At 44.3% G+C, this 19,352-nt stretch overlaps 1 long non-coding RNA gene across 1 annotated transcript; it reads right to left on the bottom strand.

Moving 5' to 3' along the window:
* Window positions 1-2,713: 2,713 nt before the first annotated feature.
* LOC118003183 lies at window positions 2,714-19,352 on the bottom strand. Its single transcript, XR_004677286.1, has 3 exons — window positions 18,965-19,352; window positions 8,275-8,382; window positions 2,714-3,139 (listed from the first exon to the last, which is right to left on the bottom strand). It is a non-coding gene; the product is annotated as an uncharacterized LOC118003183 (long non-coding RNA).

The following is a 19,352-nucleotide window of genomic DNA, read 5'->3' as shown; positions in this document are numbered from 1 at the left end:
TTATTTAATCACATACTAAAATAATCAGATATAAAACCAATGACAGGTGAGTCATCCAGGGGTTCAAATGACGTGCCTGGGACATGGGGTTTCTCTCTCTCATTTTCTTAGCAATGCTTCCTCAAAGTAACACTTATTTCAACAGGCCCGCCCAATGTGGTTACAAAATGTCTTCCTGAAACTCCCCAAACTCCTTGCTTCCACACTCAACAAAGCAGACTAGAGAGAAGCCTCTTCCTCAAAAGTTTAAATAAATCCCCTAAAATTGAGTTCCCTGGGACCTGACTGCCCTGCCATGAAATAATCCTAACGTCCAAGAGACTGGCCTAGACCAACTGGGTGGGGCTGAGTGAACGGTCAAGCTCGACCTAAATCATGGGGTCCATTAGAAACAGAAAACAGGAGACAAGACTACAGAAGCAACAAATGGATACTAGCACGTTTCTGTGTCAAGTACATATCGATATTTGTATTGAGTACTGCTAGGTGGTTGTTTATGTTGGAATTTCTGGAGAAGTCATGGAGCTGATCCAGGAAAATTCTGACTTGTTCTCTTAAACAGGTGGGTTGATGTTGAACTGGGAAGAAGAGCAAGAAGCAAATAACTGCTTAAAGAGGGGCTGGGTGGTCCAAAGCTAGAATTAACATAGGCACTTATACACCTGACTCCTCTCTATTCTGCCTCAACTCAAAGCAAGTAGCGAAGGTCAACGATTTCGGCAGCCTTGAACTTTCTTTTTTCTTTTTTTAAAAGATTATTGTATTTATTTGAAAGACAGAGAGAGAGACTGGGGGGGGAGGGGCAGAGGGAGAGAGAGAATGTCAAGCAGACTACCTGCTGAGCAAGGAGCCTGACAGGGGCTCAATCTCACAACCCTGAGGTCATAACCTGAGTTGAAATCAGAGTTGGACACTCAATGGACTGAGCCACCCAGATGTCCCAGCCTTGAACTTTCTAAGTTTTGGGGTTTTGTAATGGAGAGAGGACTGGACTAAGCACCAGGTGACCTGAGTTTTGTTCCCAGCTCTGCCACTAACTAGCTCTGCTCTGTGACCTTAAACAAGGACAACAACCTTTCTATGCCTCAGTTTCCTCAACTGTAAAATGAGGGGGGCTGGGTTAGATAATCCCTTCCTGACTATAGAATCCTTTGGCTCTTGAATCCAAACCCCCATAACAGGTGACCCTCCCAGGCGAACCAAGCACCCTGGTGAATCAAGATTTACCCCAACAGCCTCGAGGCCTAGTAGGTCTCTTGGAGGCCAGGCAGGGTGTGGTGCTGGGAAAGGAGCGCAAGACACTTAGTTCCTTGTTCCAAATAGCATTCAGTCCACCCTATGACTCAGTTATCAGTACTTCTCTCTTTCCAAGGAGTGCAACGTTTCAGTCCTCTCTGTGGTGGTGACAACAATTTATGAGGGTGCCAGTCTAAAAGGTTCAGAGAAAAATGAGACTCTGCTTTGTATTTTGAGCCATACCCAGTCATATTCCTGCTTCCAATTCCCACTTAATATGGATAATCATTTCCTGAATAAACATAGACTTTTTTCCTAATTTAACAGCAGCAAGGCTTATTAAATGGAGTTAATCAGGGAACATGTTGAATGCTCCAGAACCTATGATAAAACATCCGATCTCTCTTGAAATTCCTCACTCTCACTGTTCAGACAGAACCGAAGCAGTTAATATGAAATCAAGCAGAATTCTTTGATTACTCATTTTTAAGATTTACAATTATAAGTGATGGTTGCAACATAACAGAATGCTGAAGAAATAGGCTGAATAGGTGATTTTTCGGTGCCAGGATGAAAATTCAGATTAAGAAAAACTGCTAATGAAATCCTAATCACATAGTAATTTCCCACGTATTACTCTATGAAACTCAAGTAGCTATGTGGCCTAATTAGGCCTGTTTGGGAGATTATCACAACATCTTATTTTTGCAATGAATGCCATTATTCAGCGTTTAATATTCATTGAGGCTTTTATGAAACAGAGAGGTTTCCATATGTCTCTAGAGCAAAACATTTGTGTTTGCCATCTGCTACTCAAGAGTAGTTTTGTAGAAAAAGAATGCAAATTGCTCGGTTCTTTAATTACTTTGGGGTTGGGCTATACTATAGTTGGGACTGTGGGACAGCCAATTCACCGCTAGGAGCATAGTTGTTTACTTAGCCACCAACTTACAGAATTCTTTACAAGCAAACCGCCTGAAAAGAAAGTGAAGCTTAAAACTATCTTTGTCCTTTAAGCTCAAGGCAAAGTCCATTATGAAGTGATGTGTGAGACTTCTTTTAAGTTAGCATTAAGGAGACACTATCTAGGACACTGGACTTTGAGGTTGGTATAGCAAATATCAGTTCTCTTTTCTTAATCCTGACACCAAAGGAAAATATGACTCAATACTTTAAAAAAAAATCAAAGGATCTCCTTGAACTCAGTATTAAAAAAAAAAAAAGGAATTTACTTTTAGTTACCCAGGAGATAATTACTTGGGCTTTGGACTCTGTGCTGTTTGTTTCGCTTTCCCCCCTTCTCATTAATTTCTTGAATTGTGGATAATTCTCTGCTTGGTAACATCTCCCCAGCCTATGGATATGCACCATTAGTTTTGCTTAATCAGGAGTCACTTCAACCAAGAATTTAACCCAAAGTGGAAACCCTGGAGCTTAGAGCAAAATCTGTAAATTTCAATTACTGAGGCTCTTGGGAGCCCTGCTCACAGTAAAATTTCATTCACTGGGGTTATTGGCATTTGGAATGTGAGAAATTGACAAATGAAAGGGACCTAGTTTGGCCGCTGACTAGCTATGAGATCCTAACCTTATGGACCTCTATCTTCTAAGACTATTTTCTGCTTTAAGATACTATAAAACCAATGAGTATAGAGATCATTTATTGTTTCCGAAGTTTGTACCTCAGAACATTGAGTGAATCGGTGGATGAAGCTAGAAGAATGGGTTTCATGCCAAACGCTTTTGAGAAATGCTGCTCTCACAGTGTTTTGATGATACGGTTTCTCCGAATCCTCCGTGTGCTGATGTGCTTTGTGACGGACTCTTCACAGTCGGGTGCAGAGTTCAGGCTTCCTCACACTTGTGCTCCAAGGCACCTTTTTGATGGAGCATCTTCTGGGACCTGTGTTTCGCAGAATATATGTTGGGAAACTGATTGCATCTAAACCCTTAGTTTTAGATATGAAGATTGAATTGTAAAGTCCTACTGTCATGATGAAAATCAGCGTGTTTACAGGAAGCTGACAAACTGGACTGGTTTCTCCTGAATCCCAGGGCAGGGCTCCCTCCTGCCGCCTCTCTCGCGACTGCACCCACAGAAAGATTGGCCAGAGGGGAGGGGTGCTGTGATGGCTCCTTTCTCCCCACTTGGGGCAGCTGCCTTGCCCCCAAGTCCTGGGGGACAGACATGGTACTCAATGGAAATGAAAATCACCTCATGTCCAGAAGCTAACTTACCCAGCATTCAAAAAGTGTAAAAAACTAGATTCTTAAATGAACATTCTGGAGGCTGAGTTTTTCAGGGAAAAAAAAAAAGACTAGTGTCAATAATTAAGTTAACATCTGCATTTTTTCTTTTGTATTATTCTGTATTTTGAGTGAGTTATAGGACCTGTTAGAGGGTCACATCACACCCAGGCTAATTTTCTACAGTGATATCTAAAGTTCTGTAAAATGATCTGTATAATAAAATGCTCTTAAAGATAAATTATTTAAATTTCTTGAGGGTATGAATTATATTCATATTGTATCCCTAATGACTAACGCAGGGCTTGGCATATATTAGGTGCATAGCGATAAATATGTTTGCATTCATTAAATTATAATCCGATGATTAGACTTTAATAAAATAACTGTTATAATATGTTAATAGTACTAATGACATCCTACCTTTTCAAAAATCTCAAAGATAAATTCCTTGACCTGGTGAAAGTTTAAAAGCAGAAGCTAGCTGATACTCTTTATTTGAAATCTTCTATGGGATGCGGTATTTCTTTCAGGGAATAATGAGTGGGATCACTTCTGTGTTTGACTTTTAAATACAGGCACATAGACATAGAAGTGGAATGAAATCGGTAGATACCCAGTACTGTCTTCCAGTCATTGTAGAATTCCCCTGTCAGCCAGTTGGTCTGTATTAAACATCCCCAGAGATAACACACGTAATAATAAGCCTGAACCCTGGAGGGCCTGAGTCATCAGAGAAGGATTAAATCAGTGTTGGCAAATTATAGTTTGTGTTCTATATTTTCATTCATTTAACAAAACCTTCTTTTTTTTTTTTTTAGCACCTACAATATATAAAGCAACCCACTAGGTACTATAAGGGGAATAAAGACGAAACTGGTACTGACCATCCCTTAAGAAGCCTGTGGTCTTGCAGGAGAAATGGGGTACATGCATACGTAATTACAATGCTGGGTAAAATTATGATATGCCAGTGATGTGCTGTTTTGTTAATTTATAGATCTTTCCTAATCAGTTTATTTTTCTTTCAAAACTGGTAGTCTATAGGTCAGCATATTCCCCAGTGTATTAGAATGCCCCATTCCCGGACTATTCTGGATGAACAGCATCCGGGACATCAAGTTTTATGAATGGTCATCAGCATCATCTGAAAGCCATGCTTCTTATAAGAGAGCAGGACAGGGCCACCCCAGCAAGATCTTATTGACCAGCACTAAGTCACTTACTTGGACATATGATTCACTTGAACTGGCTGGGTGAGGAGGCTGAATCACAATGACGTGGAAGCCTGGACAGGTGGGGAGGCTGAGGGCATGCCTCCAGGAAGGTAGGTACTTTGGGTGGCAACATCATAACCGTTGGGTCATCTAGTAATAGTTGGCTCAAGTTGTCAAGTGACAACCAGAAATGGGGTCAACGTAGGTGCACATATTGTCCTTGGCTCACAGAGTGGCTCTGTCTGAACTGAGTGCATCTGTGGGGGAGAAGGCTGGGGGTGGGGGTGAGGGCAGAAGGAGGATCTGTCTGTCCACACCCCAGAAGTGACCACTACCTGATGGTATGAATTGACTCCTTTTTCTGATTCGGGCTGTGTTTTTATCTCTATTAAAAAAAAATTTAAGGAATTCATTTATGTAGCCAACATCCAAAGATCATTAAGGAAATATGTCTTTCATACATTAGGAACCATGGTGTTAGAGAAGGCTAAACTAAAGCCTTTGTCTGAGCCAAGAATCTAGAATCCAGTGCTCTTATCATTGAAATACACAACAACAACAAATTAACATCAAAGTATACATCTTATACATTTCACTATTTATATCTTTTGCCTTGAGAATTGATGACTAAAAATACTTTTTATGTGTGGACATAGTTTTTTTAATTAAATGTTGTAAATCATTAAATGAAATAGAGATATGACTTAACAAAGCAGCTCATAATTTTAACTTTTTTGTATGTCAAGCCAGGACTGAGATCATGACTCTGATTCTGAGGGGAATCATGCGGACGGAGGGATTGGTTTTGTCCCATAGCTCCTTGCAACCTTGGCTGACCCAAGGACTGCTACAAAGAGCAGGGCAGCACACACCCAGGGCCCCAGGGAGTCACGCTTCTCTTCTTGGGGAGGCAACAAAAAGGTCACCCATGGGGCGCCTGGGTGCTTAGTTGGTTAAACGACTGCCTTCAGCTCAGGTCATGATCCTGGAGTCCCTGGATCGAGTCCCGCATTGGGCTCCCTGCTCAGCAGGGGGTCTGCTTCTGCCTCTGACCCTCCCCCCTCTCATGTGCTCTCTCTCTCTCATTCTCTCTCTCAAATAAATAAATAAAATCTTAGAAGAAAAAAAAAAACAAAAAACTGAATTGTTGGATACTTAGTTGGTGTTGGAGAATTGGTGTGGAAAGAGATCACATATTTGGTGTCAGAAAGAACCTCAGAGACCCCTTCTTCCATAAATATATAAATATATTAAGTATGTATATATTAAAAATCACATTTAAAAAAACTACATTTTGCATTTGTATTGGTATAAAGACTAATGCAATCCAAGCAGAGTATATTTACCTTTTCTTCTGATTTTAAAGATTTAAAACATTTTTGTGGGCCCTAAAATTATTGTCCCACCCAGCATACAAAAATTAACTCAGAATTAATCATAGACCTAAATATGAGTTAAAACTATAGAACTCTGGGCGCCTGGGTGGCTCAGTTGGTTAAGCGACTGCCTTCGGCTCAGGTCATGATCCTGGAGTCCCTGGATCAAGTCCCGCATCGGGCTCCCCGCTCAGCAGGGAGTCTGCTTCTCCCTCTGACCCTCCCCCCTCTCATGTACTCTCTCTCTCTCATTCTCTCTCTCAAATAAATAAATAAAATCTTAAAAAAAAAAAAAAGGTCACCCATGCCAAGATCACCACCTAGAGCTTTGGAATCTGGGTGTAACCTCTCCAGTAAAATATTTAATTATGGAGTTTATTCATTTGATTTCTGGCCCTTATACCTACTGGAGAGCATGGCTACTGCCCAGAATAAGTTATGTGTGGGAGGAGAGCAGGCAAAACACTTGAAACGGCTCATGCCCATGTGTATTACAGTTGAGGTAGCAATTACTTCTGGTATCCAGATTTGTGCAGGCTCCAGTATTAACTCACACTTTTGGCTTATGTATCATTTGGCCAGATATCATTTGCTCTCTTGTCTTCGCAAGAGGGGCCCCTCCCCTCGGGCCCGCTCTTTAGAGAGCCCTACCCTTGTCCTCTTGGGGTCCCCACTCCCCATTGGGCGAGGAATCCACAGGCCAGGTGGATGTATTCACTCAGAGCCATGCTGCCTTTCTCGAACCCACTCTAGGTTCCCAGACCCCAGAATTCCCTGCCAAAGACCCTGCTTCCGGGAATGGTAGGGGCCTCTTTTCCTGGCCTATCCTTCTGAGGATACACTGGGCCATCGGTGTCACCCCACAGGCGTAAGCAATGGCCAGAAGGGGTGCTGATGTGGCCCAGCTTGAATGCACCGTCTAGGATCCTCTTTGTAGGTGTATGAGGCCCTTCATGGTGCAGGCTTTGCCTGGGGGTGAGAAAGCAGGGCGTCAGTCCGGGCCAGGACTGCTCTCCCTGAATCACCACATTCTGGCTTGGAGCTCTGTGGAGCCAAGTATTCTAAATTTCATATCTCTTTTTTAGGTTATTATAAACGTCTCTCTCAAGGTAAGAAACTTACTTGTTATCTTCATTTATAATTTTTAAATATCTAGACACAAGATATGTGGGCCTGTTTTCACTGTTTTGTTTTGTTTTGTTTTAGATTTTATTTATTTATCTGACAGAGAGCACAAGCACAAGCACAAGCACAAGGAGCTGCAGGCAGAGGGAGACGGAGAAGCAGACTCCCCGCTGAGCAGGGAGCCTGATGCGATGCGGGGCTCGATCCCGGGACCCTGAGATCATGACCTGAACTGAAGGCAGACGCTTAACCAACGGAGCCACCCAGGCGCCCCCTGTTTTCACTGTTTTTGTTTTTGTTATTTCTTGTTGTTGTTTGTTTTCACTTTTTTTCACCTCAAGCCCCACAGATTGCGGGACTAGGCCTGCTCTTGGAATAGGTTTGATTTTGAGTTTGTTTAAAAGCATAACACAAAGGATCAGTAACAGAGAGTGGAAATGTGGGTGGTGGGTGGGCTGCTTTGTCTGTAAGCCGTGTTCCCACTATGGCCCCATGTCCCGGCCCTGCTCCCCAGCCTGACGGGAGGAATCATGTGTGCGCACATGTCTGACATCCACAGGGAACCAGCAGAATATGCTTGGCTGTTTTCAAATAATTCAAGCCCCACATTGCTGCTCTGCTCTGCTCTGCTCCAGATTGCTATCGTTTCCCTGCCAAGAAGCTCTTCCCAGTTGACTTCCTTAAGCTGCTTGGAGTTAAGAGCTGGGCACCGTGAAGGCCTCTTTCCAGGCAAAAAAGAATGAACTAGAAAAAAGAATTGGGCCAAGCTTCCTTGATTGAACCACTTCACTTCAGCAAATCCCTAAGCCCTTCTATCTGTTTTGTCAGGAGTAAAATGAGCAGACTAATTCAGTCCTACCTCAGAGGGCAATGAGCGGCAGGTTTAATTAATGATGATTGTGACGGGCTTTGTAATGTAAAGTCGTACATAAATGAAAAGGAGCACTAGAGCTACTTTGTCCAGAGTCTGGAGTGCATCCTGCTTTCCACTGCCACGGTGAAGCCTCTCAGTACTGATCACGGACTGCTGCAGACTTCAGGGGGACAGAAATGTGCACGTGAAATTGAGTTACCTGAACAGAGAGCCGGGTTGGCAATGGGAATGGACACCTCAGATTCCTGGATGGCAGGCAGAACCAAGACCCACTGGGCCCAGCTGGTGGCAGATGACAGACTGGTTTCTGCAATCAAAGTACAAAGAACAGGTGTATCCATTTATGTCTGGGACCGTTCTGGAAAGATTCTTGAGATCTAAAGCGTCACATTGAGTAGAGAGCTCTTTCCAAAGATCTCCCCTGCTCTTCTTCTTATTCTCCCTGCCTTGGTTTGCTGACTTACAACAGCTCACATTAGAGGAGTTTTCCTCAGGAAGAGTGTTTACTGAAAATATGCAACAAGGATCAAGCCTGTTGAGGATGCATTTCTTCCTTTAAAGTCATGGTCTTATTTAGAGGGGTCACATTCCATGGTTCACATAAAGACACAGCTACATGATTTACCAGAAGTCATACTAGTCTTGTTAAACATCACACTTCAGAATTGTTGATTACTTTGGTTAACGTGGGATTTCTGTCTCTCTTCTACAATTCATCTAACAATATTCATATGCAACAAATCATAACTTTTTTAAGATTTTATTTATTTGAGAGAGAGCGAGCATGAGAGGGGAATGGGTCAGAGGGAGCAGCAGACTCCCTGCTGAGCAGGGAGCCTGATACAGGACTCGATCCTGGGACCCTGGAATCATGACCTGAGCCAAAGGCAGTCCCTTAACCAACTGAGCCACCCAGGTGCCCTAAATCATAACGTTTATATAGTAAGTGAACATGATTGCACCTTCCCTTAATCTCCTCTAGACTTTGTTTCTAGGATGGTGTATCATATGTTGAAATTATGTTTATATAGCCTCTTCCTTATTATTAGATGACCTTGAGCTTCTTGAAAATCCCAAGAGGGTCTTAATCATTTTTACATCCCCCTTGACATCAGTGCCTTCTTTACAGGAGACACAAAAATACACTTAAACACATTGAAAATGAAAAGACCTAAGGAGTCATGAAAATGATAAGAAAACCTAATGTTCATTAGGGGGCTCCTTCCTTCCTTCCGTCTTTCTCTTTCTTTCTTAGGGTGCTTCATTTTCAAATTATTTTTTTTTAAGTAGGCTCCATGCCCAACATGGAGCCCAATGTGGGGCTTGAACTCATGACCCTGAGATCAAGACCTAAGCTGAGGTCAAGAGTCAGATGCTTAACTGACTGAGCCAGCCAGGCACCCCTCAAATATTTTTTTTTTTAGAAAGAGAGATGGGGGGAGGTGGGGAGGAGGAGAGGGAGATGGAGAATCAGGGCTCAGTCCCACGAACTTGAGACCCTGATCTGAGCCAAAATCAAGAGTTGGATGTTTAAGTGACTGAGCCACCCAGGCGCCCCACCCTCAAATAATTTTTAAAAAATTTATTGTTTGAATCTCTAAGTAAATTATATTGCTTAAGATAAAAATTCTTGAGCTTCGGGGCGCCTGGGTGGCTCAGTTGTTGAGCGTCTGCCTTCGGCTCAGGTCATGATCCCAGGATCCTGGGATCAAGCCCCACATCAGGCTCCCTGCTCCATGGGAAGCCTGCTTCTCCCTCTCCCACTCCCCTGCTTGTGTTCCCTCTCTCACTGTGTCTCTCTCTGTCAAATAAATAAATAAAATCTCAAAAAAAAAAAATTCTTGAGCTTCAGCTAGACCTAGGCTTACATCTTAGTTTTGCAAGTTACCATTCATGAAGTCTTGGGAATGGTACTTAAGCTCTGTGCCTTAGTTTCCTTATCTGTAAAATGGGAATACTACTATTTATCTCATAGAGACGTTGAAAAGATTAAATGAGATAATCCATGTAAAGTGCTTAGCACAGTGTCTGACATGAAATAAGCATTCAGATGATATTACTGTCATCACCATTAGAGATTATAGGGTCGGAAGTCTTGGTTGCTTGCAGAGCCTTAGAGGATAGCTTTCAGATTTAACTGCTTACCCCATAGTTCCCCTCAATGCCGTCTTATAAATATGAAGCAGGAACCCACTTAGGTTAGAAACTCAAAATTTTCTGCTTCTAGCCCCTGCTTGCAGATTTTATTCTTTAGATACTTGAAGTATGAGTAAGATAGTTCTCATTCAAACATAATACGAGGACTGTTTACAAGGCACTTTGTTGGTTGTAAAATACATTGCTAGGCAGTGTGGATCCTTGTAAATGGGCTCATTTCCAATGTACTTGGGATGTCTTTAGTTTAAAATGGTATCCCTTGGGGCACCTGGGTGGCTCATTTGGTTAAGCTGAAGGTGAAGCCTGCTTAAGATTCTCTCTCTCCCTCTCCCTCTGCCCCCTCCCTGTCCTCTCTCTCTCTCTCTCTCTCTCTCAAAAAAAGAAAAGGGGGGGAGGGTGTGTGCCTGGGTGGCTTAGTTGGTTGGGCATCTGACTCTTGATTTTTGGCTCAGGTCATGACCTCAGGGTCATGGGACTGAGCCTTGAATCAGGCTCCACACTCAGCATGGAATCTGCTGGTCTCGCTCCTGTTCTTCCCCACACTTTTGCTCTCTAGCTCTAAAATAAATAAAATCTTAAAAAAAAAAATGGTATCTCTCCTCAAATGTGGTCCCTAGATTTGATTATTCTACATGAAAAAAAAATGTTATTGCATACATTCATCACCAATTTGCTGAAGTTTGTGGAGAAGGTGTTTTTAGTCAACAAACTATGTCCAGCAAATAACCAGATGCTTCAGGGAGAAGACAGAGCAATAGCGAGGCAGCCTGAGAGGAGGACTTAACGTGGCCAAAGGTGGTAGTGACAATGGTTTGGAGGGAAGAAGCAACATTATGGGGTCTCTGTCCAACCTCTGCCTCCTTCCCTAAGAGCTTCCCTCACCCTCTTCCACTACAGTGTGCCCCAGGAGCCACCATGGTCCCAAGTGCCCACAGGCTACTGGACTCCACGCTCCTGACCCAAGCTGAGAAAACCAGCTTCTCTCGCCAGGGCATCTGGGACTGGGACACAGGCCTTCTGGTCGGTCACTGTTGGCCCTGAAACAAGGACAGCATACAACAAGGGGCTAGCATGGCCACTGTCACTGTGAGCCCTGAGAAGCAGGAAAACTGGGGTGTAGGGAGAGGAGGCTGAAAGAATGTCAGGGAGAAGTAGAGATGAGAAACCAGGTCACCCCTGAGAGAAAAAGGGAGGTGGCAAGAGAAGAGCTGTCTCCATTCCCGGGGCCTCTCAGGGCTTTGTTCTGACCCCCCTGAGGCCCCGCTGCCCTTCCCGCCCTGGTCCATGTCCATCACTCTCTCCATTGAGCTCAGGCAAGCTTGTATCTGTTACGTGAAACCCAAGGAGTCTTGGCTGCGTGAGTGGTTGGCTGAGACAGAGAGAGAGAGACAGAGAGAGAGAGGCTAAGCCCGGGATTCTGGCTGCACAGGCAGAGTCTGCCTGCTGATGCCCACCCGGGAGATCCTATCACACTGGCCTGCCCAAACCAGACATGCACACCAGTAATGTTTGCTGATGACCAAACTGAATGGAACAGATTCACAGCTACTCCTGAAATAACGTTCTTTGTCACTTCCTGATACACTTTCTTGTGTAGTAGGGAAGAAAGTGGAGTCATGGAGGCGCACCCAGAATGTTCTAACCCTGACTACTTTTTTTTTTATTCTTATGTTAATCCCCATACATTACATCATTAGTTTTAGATGTAGTGTTCCATGATTCATTGTTTGTGCATAACACCCAGTGCTCCATGCAGAATGTGCCCTCCTCAATACCCACCACCAGGCTAACCCATCCTCCCACCCCCCTAACCCTGACTCCTTCTGCAGGGGTATGTATAACTGCAGCTGTCATTGGTCATGCATGTTGCAGGGAAAAAAACCCACATTGGATAGGCACTTTAACGTTCTGTCAGTCCCCATTCTGGGCCACTGGACATTCATCTATAGCTTTGGCTCTGCCCCAGATTCAGGGACAAATCCTACCTCTAGCTGAAGGTTTCAAGGAGTTCAGGGGACACTGTTAGGTCACCCTGTGACTTGTCCTGCTTCACTAAATGCTCTGGTTCTGGCCTCTGGTCTTCAGCCTCGTCCTGGGATTCAGTTTGATTCCGTGTCACAGGACCGGACTCCTGGATGCCCCAGGCTTCAGCCCCTGCCTCTATAACCCAGCCAGGACCCTGGCCCCTTTAAAATCAGCACTCCGATGCGCATACAGCTATTCTTCCCAGGTAACACACCTGGACACAGACCAAGCTGAGACCTTGCTACCAGCACTTCGTCCTATGTGACCCACACTGCCACTCTGGGTCTCTCACAGGGTTATTTCCAACACCTCCCCCAACTCCACCACCCCCACTTTCACCAATCATCATATTTGCTTCACTTTTGGGACACCTTCCTTTTCATGCCTGAATCTCTCTAAGTCACCCTATCACCTACTAGTGCTCTGAGGGTCTGCATGGTCCTGTGGCGCTGCTTGCCTGGAAGACCTCCTCCCTCTAACTTGAGCTGGGCACCAATCATGGTGCCTAGCACGTAGCATGGTGACAGGGAAGCAGTGTGGTGGAAGGAACATGGGCACCTTGAGCAGACCTATGTTCAAATCCCTGCTCCCCCACTTACACAAGGCTCTTAGTTTCTCTAGAACGCCAAAGGATTGTTGAAAGGATTATGTGAAATAATGTGTCTGGCAAGATTTAGTCGTTATTTGATAAAACACATCTGCTTTTCTTTCCTGCACTTACATTTTTTAACAGCTTTATTGATATTCACATACCATACAACCCACTGACAAAGAGTGCAATTCACTGGTTTTTAGAATATTCACTAGATGTAGATTTCTTAAAATGCAATTAGAGCATGAGAAATAAGAGGTTTAGTAACACTTAAAAAGACTTAGGGTGTTAGTCACCTACAAGGTTATGTAAATCAACAGTGTGGTGCCATCACATTGCCAAAAAAGCATATGTGATTTGAGGCTGAACTGGTACACATGTGATGATCAGAACAAGGCAAGTAACAGTTCCCTGTGATTCAGAGCTGACAATGCGTTCAGTCATTGGGCCTATTTTAAGAGGGATGTGGGCAAATTGGAGCATGTCCAAAGAAATATAAAAAGGGTGATGAGAAACTGCGAATACTAGGATATGCATCCTGGAGAAGTAAATTCTTTTTTTTTTTTTTTTAAAGATTTTATTTATTCATTTGAGACAGAGAGAGAGAGAGAGAGCATGAGCAGGGGGAGAGACAGAGGGAGAGGGAGAAGCAGGCTCCCCGCTGAGCCAGGAGCCCGATGTGGGGCTCGATTCCAGGACCCTGGGATCATGACCTGAACTGAAGGCAGACGCTTAACCATCTGAGCCACCCAGGCGCCCCTGGAGGGGTAAATTCTAAGAGAAGGTGAAACCCTGTCCTCAATTAGCCTCAGAGCTGTCGGTTGGAAAATGAATGACATGTGTTTTCTACGTTCCCTTCCTAGGCCAGAAATTCAATGGGTGAATTTAAAAGCAAGCAGACTTCCACACGATAGAAGGAACAATTAGAGCTGTTGAAAATAGGAATGGATTGTCCCTTCCTAACCTGAAATTCCATATTTAATGTGTTACTACATCATTAGCAAATCTGAGAAGGAAGGCTGGTAGAGCTTTTATTCTGTGTAATGGGCTGTGCTCAGGTGGATAAAATGATCCAGGAGGTCAACTCTTCTTTATTCAAGGCCAACCATCCAGTTTGTGAGTTAGTCTAGTAGTCCCTTCTTTCTTCCATTTTTTATTTATTTTTTATTTTTTTGTGTGAGTAAAGCCATAGAAGTTTATTAAGTGAAGATACAGAAAAAGCGCTCCAGAGTGAGAGGGGTCCCGACAGGGTTGCCCTCTCCCATTTTTAAAAAAGATTTATTTACTTCACAGAGAAAGAGAGAGTGCAGGGGGAGGGGCAGACGGCGAGGGAGAGAGAAACTCAAGCATGACTTGGGGCTCGATCCCACAACCCCGAGATCAAGACCTGAGCTGAAGCCAAGAGTTGGCTGCTCAACCAACTGTGCCACCCAGGCACCCCTCCCATTTTTCATTCCTGCTTTTGGTGTCAGAGAAAAGGATTCCCCAAAGTGTCAATATGGATATTTTACTAGCAGTTTTGATGACAGTGAAAATATTCCTAAAATAAGACTTTGGCATTACCTGATTAGGAGGATTGTGCTCCTCTCTTCCCCACTCTGTATGAAGTGACTTCATTTTAGTACTTGAAATTGACCCTGATGCAGACATTCGTGGAAATTAGCAAACACTACAGATCAGCAACACAACTCTCCCCTCGCTCCCAGTATCCCACTGCTTTAAAGTCAGTGCTACACAGTGACCACAGAGCTGGCACAATTCTACTAGATGTTCGGACTAAGTATCTCTATGAAAAATATATGTAGAGCCAATGGTATTTAACTTTCACCTAAGGGCAATTTGGAATTTATTTATTTTTTAAAGATTTTATTTATTTATTTGAGAGCGAGAAAGAGAGAGAGAGAGAGAGCATGAGAGGGGGAGGGTCAGAGGGAGAAGCAGACTCCCTGCCGAGCAGGGAGCCCGATGCGGGACTCGATCCCGGGACTCCAGGATCATGACCTGAGCTGAAGGCAGTCGCTTAACCAACTGAGACACCCAGGCGCCCCGGCAATTTGGAATTTAAATAGTTTAAAATAGTTAACTAGTTTCAGACGAATGGAATATTTAGGAGAAAATATTTGGAGATTAGACTCAGTCTTACATGTATTTCTCCTTTATAAAAATTCACAATAACCCCGGTCTGTGAATTTGGAGTTTATTACGCACAGCTGCTTAGGGAGTGACCGGGTAACAGATAAGGGAGACAGAGCCAACAGTAAGGCCCTCTGGAAATGCGAGATAAAGCTCTCTGCTGGCCAGTGCTTGTCCTGCATGTCAAGGGGCTCCCTGTGTCACCTACTGCACTTTGAAAGAACAATCTCTCAGTTTTTGATTCAAAGGTAAGACTCCAGCAAGTATTTCCTGCAGATGGAACGAATTCATGATCTTCCCTAAGTCAGAACTATTCTAGAAACCTAGCATTTTACAAGTCACCACTAGGGAAATCACCATCAGCCCAATATTTCCAGAGCCAACTGATTTCTTTATAATCAAGAAGTCTAGGAATTATAGTTGGCATTTACTGAGTATCTGCAGGGTACTATGCACTTTACAAGTATTACCTCATTATGTATTCATATAACCTTATGAAATAGACATACAGATTATTTTCATTTAACAGATGGGGAAACAACTTACAAAGGTTAAGTGGCTATTAGACTTAAAAAGTTTCTGTGCTCCCAGGTAACAGGGCTTACAATGTCTACCTCTTTGTTTATAGCAGACATTCTACAAATAGTTTTAATACATTTTTAAATGTGAACAAATAGAGCACCATTCTTCTTAATTCTCTGAGCGTGCGGACCCATTAGCCTTTTAATCAGCTTTTATCTAATGGGAAAACAGAATGATTTTCATTTATTTTTGCTTGAACACATTTTCCAAGGGAAGAGCTCACTATAATAGCTCATTAACCCTATAATGACTTAGCCTTATTTTTCCAGTTTTAGAAACCAGTTAACTTGGGGCGCCTGGGTGGCTCAGTTGGTTAAGGGTCTGCCTTCTGCTCAGGTCATGATCCCAGGGTCCTGGGATCAAGCCCCACATCAGGCTCTCTGCTCAGTGGGCAGCCTGCTTCTCCCTCTCCCTCTGCCACTCCCCCTGCTTGTGCTCTCTCTCCCTCTGTCTGTCAAATAAATAAATAAAATCTTAAAAAAAAAAAGAACTGCTTTAAAAAAAAGTAAACAAATTAACTTGGACTTAGCCAGAATTCTGTGGTCCTTCAGTCTTTTCATCACACCAAGTTGAGGCAGAGGGAGGACCAAAGGCATGCATCCAGAAGGACCTAGAAAGTTGTGACAGGAAAAGCAGGGTTCTGGGTAAACCAGAGGCAGAATAGTTAGTTCTCAAAGAAAGACCAGCACGCCAGTTACACGGAGTATGGCGCTCAGGGGACAGATTCCCGCGCTTGCCCTGCTACTTGGGCAAATTGGGGAATGAGAGTCCATCCTGATCTTAAGAAACCTATGGACTTTTAGGGAAGAGAACACATAGACACATGGACATAAGGAGCGTGAAATTGCAGTACAAGAGCATGAAAAGAAAAGCCACCCGAGACAGCAGTGGTTATTGAGAAAGGATTAACGTAGGCGGTAAGTGCTTACGTTTGCATACATTTTTGCTGACCCCAGCATCTTTGTAAAATGCATTTACTATGAGCTGGGAGGAGACAGTGAAGTTTGGGAGAGCACCTGGCCTCTGAGTAGCTCACTTTCTTCCGTGGAGATTCAGGCAGGCTATGAGAGGGTTTGCAGGAAAACAGCTGGGGAGACCAGGAGACCTGGCACCTGATCCTCAAGCCAGGTAGCGCAGTGCTGGGATGCCCCGCCTGGTGGAGCTGAACAGCAATGATTTTATCCCCCCTCTGTATTTTCCCCTCTCCCCACCTTTCAGCGGGAGTAGCCTATAGTTCTTCTGGGCTTTGCTTTTGAAAATGTTGAGTCCTCTGAGGAACTGAGAATAGTAGTTCTCAACCTTGGTTCCTCATGGAATAACCTGGGGAGTTTTAGAAACTACTGCAGCGGGGCCGGGGGGGCGGGGTAGGGGCGGCGCCTGGGTGGCTCAGTCAGTTAAGCGTTCAGCTCTTGATTTTGGCTCAGGTCACTATCTCAGGGTTGTGAGATCGAGCCCCACATTGGGCTGTGGTGAGTGTGGAGCGTGCTTAAGATTCTCTCTCCCTCTGCCCCTCCCCACCCCACTCCCCCCATAAACAAACAAACAAGCACACACCATCGCCTGGGTATCACCCCCAAATGCTCTAAAACTGACCTAGGATGCTCCTCTGGTGATTCTAACATGCAACCAAGTTTGAGTATCATTGACTTAAAGGTTTCCTCGACATAGTAAGAGACAATAAGATTTGCTGAAATGGATAAAACATCTTGGAGAAGGAGGTTGGGGGGGGTGGGGCTCTGTTCCAATCTAGAGAAATATCCTTGATTTGTTACCTGGAGTAGTGGGAATTTGGGTTCTGGCTTCCTTACAGTCCCACAGGAAGTTAGGAATACTCCAGAGAGAATGCTGGGATGGTAAATCTAGGGCAGTGTTTCTCACACTGGGATGTGAATGCAAATTGCCAGGGTATCTTGTTAAAAGGCAGATTCTGACCCAGAAGTTCTGGGGTTGGGGCCTGAGTCTGCATTTCCAGCAAGTTCCTAGGTGGTCCCAATGCAGCCCATAATGTGGCAAAGATCTTCATGACTAGGATTCTAGGCTGTCTCAAGATTCCTGTTTTCCATCTCAAGCCATAACCTGTTAAACATGAAGGATTCTATAGTCAGGGACAATGGACATCCCTGCAGTGACCTGGTTGGATTGAAGGCTGAAGGGCAGACGGACCCCATCTACAAATCTACGAAGCCTTGCAGGCTAAAGAGGAGCACATCCTGGCAAGGGATCCCCATGTCAGGGTCCTGGCAGATCACAAAGGCCTATTCAAAAGAGATCACTGAAGATAGCTTCATATGGGTATTATTTACAAGGCTGAGACAGGGTTAACAGAAATCAACAAAAGATCATGAGATACCACCCCTCAGGCAGAAGAACCAAAAGGGAAGGAAGTAGTGACTGGAACCCCGTAAGAGTTGTAGGAAAGGGACACCTGAAGCAACTGTTTCCTTCAGAGTAATACAGCCATATGGAAGAAAAGGGCCTGTCAAGGATAGAACCAGGGGAGTAAATACCCCAATATTTCTCTTCGCCCACCTTGTGCTTTCCTACTGATGCATCTCATTGGCCCAACCCAATTAGAAACCAGAGCACAAGGGAACTCAGCAGGTGCAGTCCGTCAAGGTCAGTCTCCTGGGCACAGAGAAGGGTGAAGGATGGAGGGAGAGCAGATCAGGTCAGGGACACATGGAGAAAACCCAGCACAATCTCCAAGAATGAGGTGAAATGTTCTGCCAGGCCAGCCTGCTTAGTCTGTTCAGGCTGCTATAACAAAACCCTATAGACTGGGTGGCTTAAAGACAGACAATTTATTTCTCACAATTCTGGAGGGTGGCAAGTCCAAGATCAATGGTGTGGGCAGATTTGGAGTCCACTTCCTAGCTCCAAATGGAAGTCTCATCACTGTGTCCTTACACAGTAGGAGTGAGGGAGCTCTTTTTAAAATGGCGCTAATTCGGGCGCCTGAGTGGCTCAGTTGGTTAAGCGACTGCCTTCGGCTCAGGTCATGATCCTGGAGTCCCTGGATCGAGGCCCGCATTGGGCTCCCTGCTCGGCAGGGAGCCTGCTTCTCCCTCTGACCCTCCCCCCTCTCATGTGCTCTCTGTCTCTCTCATTCTCTCTGTCTCAAATAAATAAATAAAATCTTTAAAAAAAAAAAATGGCGCTAATTCCATTCACGAGGGCTCTACCCTGATGACCTAACTACTTCTCAAAAGCTCACTGCTCAATACCATCACACTGGGGGGTTAGGATTCAACATATGCATTTCAGAGGGACACAAGCATTCAGCCTATAGGACCAGCCCACTAGGGGCTCAGCTTCAGTCATAAATTAAGGCGGCATGGAAAAGAACATGACAACAGAGTCTGCACCTGGAGACTCTTACCTCTTAAAGATGGGAGCTTACCTGAGCGTGTCAAACATCCCCATGAATGACAGATGGATTTCAAACCCCCCACAATGGAGCTTTTGGGACAATGGTTGTGACCCTGTGGAGAACTGGTGAGCAGAGACAAGGCGGGCTTTCAGCAGTTGCTGTTGATTTCAGGAATGTGTTGAGAATAAGCCACACATGTTTTGATTCCTGACAACAGGTGGACCACAGAGGAAGAGAAAAAGAATGCAGCCTTGTTATATAGTTTCCTAATGACACTGATTTCTCTGAGTTTCTCAGAAAAATACTCAGAAAGGCAGGAGTGTGAAAAGTTATCATTAGGGCCCCACCTCACACCCTGAGTTTCTTAAAACAAAACTAAATTTCCGACCACCTTTCTGGGAAAAGAAGGGGCACAAGC

The sequence above is a fragment of the Mirounga leonina genome, unplaced genomic scaffold (genome assembly GCF_011800145.1).
Source record: "Mirounga leonina isolate KUSES-001 unplaced genomic scaffold, KU_Mleo_1.0 Mir_91, whole genome shotgun sequence".
Taxonomy (NCBI): domain Eukaryota; kingdom Metazoa; phylum Chordata; class Mammalia; order Carnivora; family Phocidae; genus Mirounga; species Mirounga leonina.
The sequence above is the reverse complement of the archived record's forward strand: the minus strand, read 5'-3'. Positions and strand labels throughout refer to the sequence as shown.